Consider the following 10,629-nt stretch of genomic DNA (forward strand, 5'->3'; position numbering starts at 1 on the left):
TTTCCTTATTTGTTAATAGGAATCATCATTGTACCTACCTTACTGGGTAATTGAGAGGATTAAATGTGTTGCATATATATGTGTAAAGCACATAGTAAGCATTATATAAGTGCATAAACACTGATTTCTCTATATTTATATCCTTTATGTCCCAAAAGTTTTATAATTTTTTTATAAAACTAGAAAATTTTCTATATACATATAGAAATATATATAATGTATATTCCTAGGACCTGGAAATCTTTGATGCTATTATAGATGGTATATTTTACAGTTTTTTGGAGGGTGTATAAGATTGTTTTGTTTTTCTTTAGTATTTTTTATGAGCTGATTATGACAATCTTTGATTGATACTTATTAAGTGCTTGTGTTGCATAAGATACTGCTAAGAGTAGGACGGAAATATGGATACTTACATCTGGGTGATTGTCCGTTTCAATTACTGCTCTGGTCCCATGCAAAATGGATAAAATGCTCAATCCCATTATTTAATTTTTTTTTAATATTTATTTATGTATTTATTAAGAGAGAGAGAAACAGAGTGCCAGCAGAGGAGGAGGGACAGAGAGAGGGAGACACAGAATCTGAAGCAGGCTCCAGGATCTGAGCCATCAGCAAAGAGCCCAACATGGGGCTCTAACCCACGAACTATGAGGTCATGACCTGTGTCAAAGTTGGATGCTTAACCGACTGAGCCACCCAGGTGCCCCTCAAGTCCATGATTCTAAACCATTATAACCTTTGACTTCTGTTGTTGAAACCTACCTGAGATTTTTGGCAATCTGGTTCATTTTATCCTATATATTAGGCTGCTTTCCATTCATTACTTCTTTTACATTTATGAGATCACTAGATTTCAGTACTTTTCTTATAGACCACCCATGGTGTGCCTGTGACCCTGCTGTTTTATTTCCAATGCTCTGATTTTTCCCTAAATTCTGTAATAAACATGAGGTTAGAGTCACAACTTCATACATAGACTTGCATCATCCAGCGTTAAGTAAGCTTTGTCTGGAGAATAACTGACATTGTTTTTTTCCATCTGTCACATGTAATACCCATGTCTCAATGGCATTATAATTTAAAAAAAGAAAGAAGGAAAGAAAGAAAGAAAGAAAGAAAGAAAGAAAGAAAGAAAGAAAGAAAGAAAAAACAATATGTGTATATAGGTTCCCCTTGACTTGTGTTTCCTTTCTAAGCTTTCTGGTCACGTGGTACTCCACCTCACGTGGGAGGTAAAGACCCACGCCGTGAGGCTCCCTATGATTTCACTTTGTATAGCAGGAGGGCAGAAACTCAAAGTGAAACCAATGAAAAAACCAATGTATTCTTAATGGTTTTTACCCAAACCATAAATCCGTCTCTTGGAGGGAGAGGGGAATCACCCAACATTTGATCTGGTTTCTTTGGCATGTTCCAGGCATTGTTTGTCAGTTCAGTGACCATCTGCTGGGACTCACTCAGGGGATGCATTGAAAATTCAGGTTCCTGGGCCTGACTTACACCAAGGGAATAAGACAAGTAGGGAGGAGGAGGCAGGGACTGAGTAGTTTTTCTTTTTTTTTTTTTTCTTTTTTCTTTTCTTTTTTTAATGTTTATTTATTTTTGAGAGAGAGAGAGAGAAACAGAGGTCGAGGGGGGAGGGGCAGAGAGAGAGGGAGACACGAATCTGAAGCAGGCTCCAGGCTCTGAGCTGTCAGCACAGAGCCCAACAAGGGGTTCGAACTCACAAACCACAAGATCATGACCTGAGCCAAAGTCAGATGCTTAACCGACCAAGCCACCCAGGTGCCCCAGGACTTTAATATTTTAAAAGATTCCCTGGTGCTACTGACAGTCACACAGGACCTAGTGATAGTACTGAAAGTATGGTAGGCTTCCATTTTCATTGATCACATATCGCTTAATGGAAAAATTCACAGGATGTTTGTTATAATGTAGCTGTCACCTAATTAAGGGCCATGCGTCAGGGACTTCATGTTTAACCCTAGACTACTATTACTGGCCCATTTCATAGAAGAGGAAGCTGAGACACTCAGAGGTTAAATAACTTGCCCAGAGTCAAACAGCTGACGCAGAGTGCTCATTGTCTTTGTGAATCCTAAGAGCAAAATCCTGACTTTTGTTAATTACAAAATAAACTGGTGTCCCACAGAAATAGGCCCAGAGGGTCCACTTGGATCAAAATTGTGTCTTGGTATTGTGTTATGTGCCATGTAAGTTACTCGTTTCTTCAGCAAGTCCTTACTGGGCATTTAGCATCCCTGTGGTTTAGAGTAGGGATTCTACAAAAGGAAGGCATGTATGGGAAACCAGTATATCAGACAGACTTATGACTTCTTAGCAGATGCCCATGGAATGGAGTGAAAGAATTTTTGAGCTCTACCCTTGCACCAGGCTCTGTGCCAAGTGGTTTGGGAGTATTCTCCCATGTATTCCTCACCAGAATGCTCTTTAAGTTCTATTAATAATCAATTGAACAGGAAATTAAGACTTAGAGACCTAAGGAAACTTGCCTGTGGTCATATAGCTTCTGCATCCTGGTTGTGATAGAAAGATAATGCCTGCCTCTCTCCAGAACCTAGCTTTGAGCCACTGGATTTTCTGCCTTTAACTATGTAGTCAAATAGGATTTTCTGTTTTCTAGAGAATTGCTATCCATCTAATAGTGACGCAGACAGCCCAGTCATTAAGATCACTCTGGGGTTGGGGCGCCTGGGTGGCTCAGTCGGTTAAACGTCCGACTTCAGCCCAGGTCACGATCTTGCGGTCCGTGAGTTCGAGCCCTGCGTCGGGCTCTGGGCTGATGGCTCAGAGCCTGGAGCCTGCTTCTGATTCTGTGTCTCCCTCTCTCTCTGCCCCTCCCCTGTTCATGCTCTGTCTCTCTCTGTCTCAAAAATAAATAAACGTTAAAAAAAAATTTAAAAAATCACTCTGGGGTTTAAAGAGATCTTGTCAATGGCTTATAATGACATTCATCGTTTGCTTAGCTTCCCCATTTTGTCCCCTGGTTCTGTTGTCCTTGCCTGGTCCTTGAGTCAGGTAAGAATCCCTTAACGCTATTGTCATGGTCAGGTTTACAGCCTATAACAAGATTGGCAGATGTCTAGGGACTGGAAGAGACTCAGACTGTGTTTTGTTTTGTTTTGTTTTGTTTTGTTTTGTTTTGTTTTGTTTTGTTTTAAGAGAGAGATCACAAGCAGGGCAGAGGGGTAGGGGGGAGAGACAGAGAATCTTAAGCAGACTCCATGCTCAGTGGAGCCTGACATGGGGCTCAATCCCATGACTGCGAGATCATGACCTGAGCTGCCATCAAAAGTTGGACATTCAGTTGACTGAGCCACCTAAGGATCCCTTCCATTTAAAAAATTTTTTAATGTTTATGTATTTTTGAGAGACAGAGAGAGAGGGAGGGAGGAAGGGGCAGAGAGAGAGGAAGACACAGAATCCAAAGCAGGCTCCAGGCTCTGAGCTGTCAGCACAGAGCCCGATGCAGGGTTTGAACTCACTATGAACTGCGAGACCATGACCTGAGCCGAAGTCAGACACTTAATCAATGGAGCCACCCAGGCACCCGGCATCCCTTCCATTTTTAAATATACAATGGTAGATGATGGGAGAGACTCTTCTAAAATATCAGGCCTCTCAGAGAACTTAATATCCATCAGAGTGAAAAGCCCATTTACGGATATTCTGTGTGCTTGTACATGTTTTCAATGGAGAAGATGAAAGTCTAGCACAAGGAAAATAAAAAATACATATTGTTATCATTATTATGACTTTTTCATCTACTCTGGGCCTCCTGCCTTATTGTCAAGGCTTCAGACACACAGGCATGGGTTGTAACTTAGGCCATCCCTTTGACCCATTGTCCTTGGAGAATGGCCCACATTTGGAGGAGATCTAATAAGCATCGTTCATTAAATTTACTATTTCATTCATTAAAAATAATGCCGTCGGTGTTGAATAGTTAAGGCAGTAACATCACAGCTGATGTGTCCAGCTCATGACTTTCTCCTCCTCTACTCCATCTGAGTTTTGTCACATTGACGTACGGTGAGAGAAGAGCCCCGTGACCTTTTTCTTTGCTTGTTAACATTTTATTGACATATAATATCCACACAGAAAAGTGTACATATCATAAATGTGTACTCCCTCCATTTTCACAAAATGAACATACACCAAGCTTTTTTTTTTTTTTTAATGTTTATTTATTTCTGAGAGAGACAGATCACGAGCAGGGGAGGAGCAGAGAGAGAGGGAGACACAGAATCCAAAGCAGGCTCCAGGCTCTGAGTCGTCAGCGCAGAACCCGACACAGGGCTCGAACCCACAAACCGTGAGATCATTACCTGAACCGAAGTCAGACGCTCAACCGGCTGAGCCACCCAGGCAGGTGCCCCATTGCCAGTTCTTTTGAATACCACAGACCTGGTTTCATAATCTGGCTTGGCTATTTACATTTGTGTAACTTTAGGCAAATTATTTAACCCTTTTGAGCCTCAATTTTCTCAGCTGTTAGTAGCATCTTCATAGGTATCTGTGGATAGAAAAGATGATATATGTAATTGACCTGGGGTTCCTGCTGCTTCTTCCTCTCCTTAATCCCAGAGAGCTTCTGCAAATGAACCCCCTCCAAGTGGTTTGGATGAGTGATGATAGAAAGTTTGTAACATTAAGTAACAGCTCATGTGTATCTGGAAATGTATAAAATTATATGGACCATAGAAAAGGAATAGCCAGCTAAAGGTTTTCCTACTTCCCTACAACTGATTTTGGCCCATTCTCTTTAAGGGCTCATCTAAGAAACTTGGCTTGAAGTAGATTAAAAGCTCACCCTGTTTACTTATTCATGTATGCCCTGCTCTATCCTAAAAAGCGATTCTAGAAATACACATAGCACACCAGTATTTAAAACAAATGGGTAAGTGAATCAACGCTAAAGCAGAATTGTAAGCCAAAGCTTGGGGTAAGGTTGATACATAAAATCTGTGTCGTGAAATCCAGATCATTTCCTAGGGGTGGGCTTCAGAGTTGACCTTGAGTTTCCTAGCAGTCAAAGCAAATAAAGGAAATAATTAGTAAGAAGATTCAGAGGGTGCTTTTAGTCTGAAAGCAAACCAGTTGTGTGGGAGAAATGGCTTTTTTTTCTTGGCAACAAGACCCTCTTTCCATCGATCTTCATAAAGGGAAGTAAAGTAGTGGGGTTCCCTGTGATAAATAAAATGATCTGACTTACAGTGCTGTGTCTTAGGCCCTGCTAAACTATATGCTGGAGGCACAAAGCCAGTGCCCAATGTAGGAAAAATCATTTTATAAATAACAGTCAACTGACAACGTTCTAGTCTTGAGTTTATTTCAATGATACAATGAAAATTAATACAGGCTGGCTATGTGTAACTGATAAATCCACTTATGAAGTTTCTAAACCTATCAAGCAGTGGTGTGGTAAAGGAGAATTCTGTGTTTGGGCTGGATGGGGAAAAAAGAATTTTTTACTGTTCTTCTAAAGAAGACTTTAAGGAGGAAGCATGCTTTTTAGGAAGTGAGGCCAGGAGTAGCTGAAGCAAAGTGGACTTGCCAGGGTAAACTACGGTTGGAAAGACAGTATAGGCCTGTGCTGCAAAGGACTTGACTTTGGGGAGGTAAAAAAAATGTCTTCATTGGAAAATTTGGAGTACCCTTCCACTGAGGAGCAGGTTTGGGGGGAGGATAAACAGGGCAGTTTGGGGGGCACCTGGGTGGCTCAGTTAAGTGTCCAGCTCTTGATTTGAGCTCAGGTCATGATCTCACGGTTCATGGGTTCAAGCCCTGACACCGATAGTGTGGAGCCTCCTTGGGAGTCTCTCTCTCCCTCTCTCTCTGCCCCTCCCCCATGCTCGCTCACTCTCTCTCTCTCTTTCTCTCTGTCAAAATAAATGAACAAACTTAAAACAAAAAGTCAGCTGTGGACATGGGAAGTTCTCTACATAGGAAGTTACTGTATGTTGTATGCACACACATACACACATGCATTCTTATCTTATAGTAGGTAGACTGGCAGATTCCAGCCGAATGAGGGCATATACATGGAGGCAAATGATTTAAAATGAGGTTGGGTTTTGAAATTTGAAATTCGGATGTTGGTAAAATAAAAACACCCTCAATAGTAGAAGCAAACGTGGTGTTTCCTTGTTATCACTGGTCAAGCAGTGGGCCTTAAAGTCTGGCTTGGAGAACCCTGGGAATCCATGATTATCTTTTTTTTTTTTTTTTTAAGTTTATTTATTTATTTTGACAGGGAGAGAGTGTGAGTGGGAAAGGACAGAGAGAGAGGGAGAGAGAGACAATCCTGTGCAGGCTCCACACCAGTGGTACAGAGCCCCATGTGGGGCTCGAACTCACAAACCACAAGATCATGCCCTGAACTGAAACTAAGAGTCAGACACTTAACTGACTGAGCCACCCAGGCACCACTCCCCCGCCACTGATTATCTTTTCAATGGGTCTATGAGGTCAAAACTATTTTTATAACAATAAGATTTGCTTTTTTCCACTCTTTTTCTCTCTGGACTTACCCAGAGGATACATGAGGTGTGATCATGTAAAGATAGCAGAGAATCCAGGCATCTGTAAAGCCAGGCATTAAAGGAGATTTGCAAAAATGTAAAGCAGTGTACTCTTCTTGTTAAATTTTGTTTTAAAATGTAGTTATTTTTCATAAAATAGGCTATTTTTGTTAACATGTGATAGGTTTATCAGTGTTATTTTAGATAATAAATGTAACTTTTTGTCAGTTTGGAAAATACTGATAGATATAATCTACATAAACAAAAGCTCTTTGGGGTCGTCTGTGATTTTAAGTATTTAAAGGAGTCTTGAGGGGCACTTGGGTGGCTCCATTGGTTGAGCGTCCAACTTCAGCTCAGGTCATGATCTCCTGGTTTATGGGTTTGAGCCCCGTGTCGGGCTCTGTGTTGACAGCTCAGAGCCTAGAGCCTGCTTTGGATTCTGTGTCTCCCTCTCTCTCTGCCCCTCCCCCCCCACTCTTTCCCTCTCTCTCTCTCCCTCCCTCCCTCCCTCCCTCCCTTCCTTCCTTCCTCCCTCCCCCTCTCTGTCTCAAAAATAAACATGAAAAAATATGTCAATAAATAAGAATTATTGAGCAATTTTCAGTGTATAAAAGACCAACCTATAAGTTGGTATACAGCTGTGACTCTGGATTGGTAGAAAGGGAACCTCTGGGCTAATGAATACCAACCACTCTTAATGAATACCAAGGCCCTGTGCTGAGTACTTGTGTGCATTACACTGTGTAACAATCCTGTATATGTAATATATGCCTTTATAGGTGAAGAAATCAAAACTCAGAGAGGTTAGATAATTTGTCTAAGTTGTTAGCTAATAAGAGAGAGTGTCAGGATTTGTGTGTTTTTACAGCATCTTTGCCGTAGGTAGTCTATTTTAAGGAAACAATAGACTTTCTGTTGAGCAATCCCAGGTCCATGTTAAAGGGCTGGTCTTGCCATTCTCTTGCGGTGTATCTGTGGAACCATGTTCTCACACATGCGCAGAGAGGAGTAGTGAAGAAACCTTCACATCCAGGCTGGGAATCTTCATCCCAAAAGTGGCCAGGTGAATCCGACTGACATCTACAAAGGAGTTTCAACCAGTGTGGAGCCTGGTTACCCAGGAGAGCCCACCCACAGGGTCCTGCACGCCAATGAAATAACCATGACAAGGTCTGTGTTCCTGTACACAGGAATCTTTCTGCCATAGCCAGTTAAGATTTCAAATCACTCCTTTCTTTGCTAGGGAAGATTATTGTTAAGCATCTCCTAGAGGTGACGCTTCCAGGCCCGTAATGAAACCCAGGCTCTGGGTTTCATTTGGAGCCTGAGAGGTATGGTGAGCCGAATCTAGGAGCGCCTTTGGATGCAAAGCCAATAACTTTCAGCAACTTGGGTTTTCCATGGCAGTTGCCACAGTGGGTATTTCTGGCACTAGAAGAGCCTCCTCTAAACTGATGTGTTCCCTCCCCTCCCCCTTACACCCTCCTATAGAACTTTCTCCGTCAACTGCCAGAAAGACATTACAATGTGTGGCCAGAGTCCAGTGTGGTGGCTTTGTGTATCAACCCCTCCAGAAAACAGTCTAAAGCCTGTGCACGATACTGGAATTTTTCAGAAGCCTCAGAAACTGGAAAGAAGCCTCTTCTAAGTGGAGAGCACACACACATACACACCCACAAATAATCTTCCTTTCAGGATGGAATTAGGGCCTTTGCATGCCAGGCTTTTGAGTTACATACTAAGTCCACTCGTGTCGTTCTATAATCTGAAACACGCCTTGTCGGTCTAGCTGATGAAGCACGAGGTAGCTGGTGATGGTAGACCCTGCAGACAGGACCGACCATTTGTCACACATCTGAGTTCCAAACGTCCAGTTTTACCAGTTTCCTCTGGATGGTTTCTTCTGTGGAAAGATTGCTTGCTGTATTTAGCTCGCCAGCAGAGTTCTCTCACTGTATGGATGCCTCATATTCTCTGATTCCTGCTTCCTGTGGCTGCTGCTCGTCACAGCACTGAAACTGCTTGTGAGCTCTTCCCCAGCTTACCAACTGCTCCCTAACCTTTGTCCTGTTAGCTCGGTGAAATTGGGTGCATTCATGGGGCAGACCGGAAAACACTACGTCTGCGCTCAGAACAGTCCCCCCACCCCCCGCTTTCATCCCAAAGTCCTCCCTACCACTTGTAAACTCTTGTCTACCACAACTTAAATAAGGGCCCTTCCCCTGCTTTCTCGAAGTCAGGGTCTTGCTTTGCATTTGGGGACAGTAGGAGGGGCAATTCTAAGAGGAGATTTACAACTAACTGAGTTTTCAACCATCTCAGAAAAATGGGTCGCCAGCTTTTCTCTTCCACCTGGCATTTCGGTGGTAGTCTTCCCTCCTGTCCTGGAGGTAAGGCCCCTGACAGGGAGGGTGGTGTTCAGCAGACCGGTGCATTCAGAGTTGTCTGAACAAAGAAAGTTAGATTTATTGGTCTGTTTTCATCACAGCCCCTTGGAAGAGAGTCAGAATCTTTATTTCAAGTAGGGGCCAAGCTGGTCAGAGGGACCCTCATGGGTGTGATTTCTGGAACAGTGGTAGTAAAGCCTGAACTTTGCAGTGACCCAGGATTGCTCTGACCTTGGGCAGTTTAACCTCTCTAAACCTCCGTTCTGCAAAATGGGAGTATATATCTCCCTCCAAGGGTCGTGGCAAGGGTCAGATGAGATCGTGTAGGCAAACCACTTGGCTCAAGATGGAGTCAGCGCTCTTGGTATATGTGAACTTTTTTTTTTAATGTTTATTTATTTTTGAGAGAGACAGAGAGAGTGCAAGCTGGGGAGGGGCAGAGAGAGAGGGAGACACAGAATCCAAAGCAGGTTCCAGGCTCTGAGCCATCAGCACAGAGCCTGATTCAGGGCTTGAACTCACAAACTGTGAGATATGACCTAAGCTGAAGTCAGACACTTAACCGACTGAGCCACCCAGGCACCCCCAGTACATGTGAACTTTTATTGGTATCTAACTTCATAATCCAAACCTATTTACAGTGCAAGTTTTTGTTGCTCAGAAACTCCCTATAATCGGTATTAATAAAGCCAAAGGAGGCCACGTCCATGGGGATATCCTTAGCTGCTTGGAAAGAGGGAAGGGAAAGAGAACAGAGAGGCAAGAAAAAGCAATGCTTCAGGCAACTTGAGCCAAGGGAGATCAGAGGGAAAGGCCTAGGGCAGATGATGAGCCCTGAGGGACATGCACACCGGGGAACTGTCCATCCTGGTGTGTCTGCACCCTAGGCTGCTGGTCATTTAGGTGCTTTTCCCTCTTTCCTGCTTTCTTTTGCAACTCAACAGCCTGCCACCGGACAAATGGAGAGCCTGGCAGGGTTCCGGGAATCGGTACCAATACCACACCTCCTGATGACATCGCAGGCACTGGTGGCAGTTGCACACAGCAGCAACGTGGCCGTGTCAAGCCGCTGTCTGACAGATGCTTTCAGGTTTCAAGTAAGGAAAAGACACTCCACTCTGGGCATCAGGAGTCTCAAACCCAAGTCCCAGCTTTAAGTAGCTTTGGACCTTTGTATGTCACGTCAGCTCTCTGAGTGTGTTTCCTCTTATGTTGATGAGTATTGTGAGTGCGTAGATAGACACATGAGTGCTGCATGAGGCCTGCACATCCTTCCCACGCACACGTGTGTGCTCTCGCTCCCCCTGTGTCCAAGGCTTCTCCTTGGAGGCACTACCTGTCAGGCTTAGCAGTGGAGGAACAGGTTCTAAAACCCTGGACCTCTCAAACCCTGATCCGTTTTTGGAAAATCATGGTTTGGGGCCCCTGCGATACGATACTGTGAGCAAGGGTGCTGGGACAGCTCACAGGTTCCCGGCACACCCCACAGCCTCACCAGACCACTGCTTCCTCTCGGCCCTGCCTTTCTCAGCTCCCACCTTGAACCTGCTTCTCTTCCGCCACGGCCCAAGAGTTAGAAACTCCTCAATGAATCTTTCACTTTCAGTGTGCTCTTCCTGAATGAGTCGTAGCTTCCATTTTTTTTTTTTCTCTAGCTTTGCTCTCTGATCTCAAGGGTCACATCTAACAGA

This window comes from Lynx rufus, unplaced genomic scaffold, assembly GCF_022079265.1.
Source record: "Lynx rufus isolate CCGP_SWC_20201006 ecotype Redwood Valley unplaced genomic scaffold, mLynRuf1.p SCAF_6, whole genome shotgun sequence".
NCBI classification, from domain to species: Eukaryota; Metazoa; Chordata; class Mammalia; order Carnivora; family Felidae; genus Lynx; species Lynx rufus.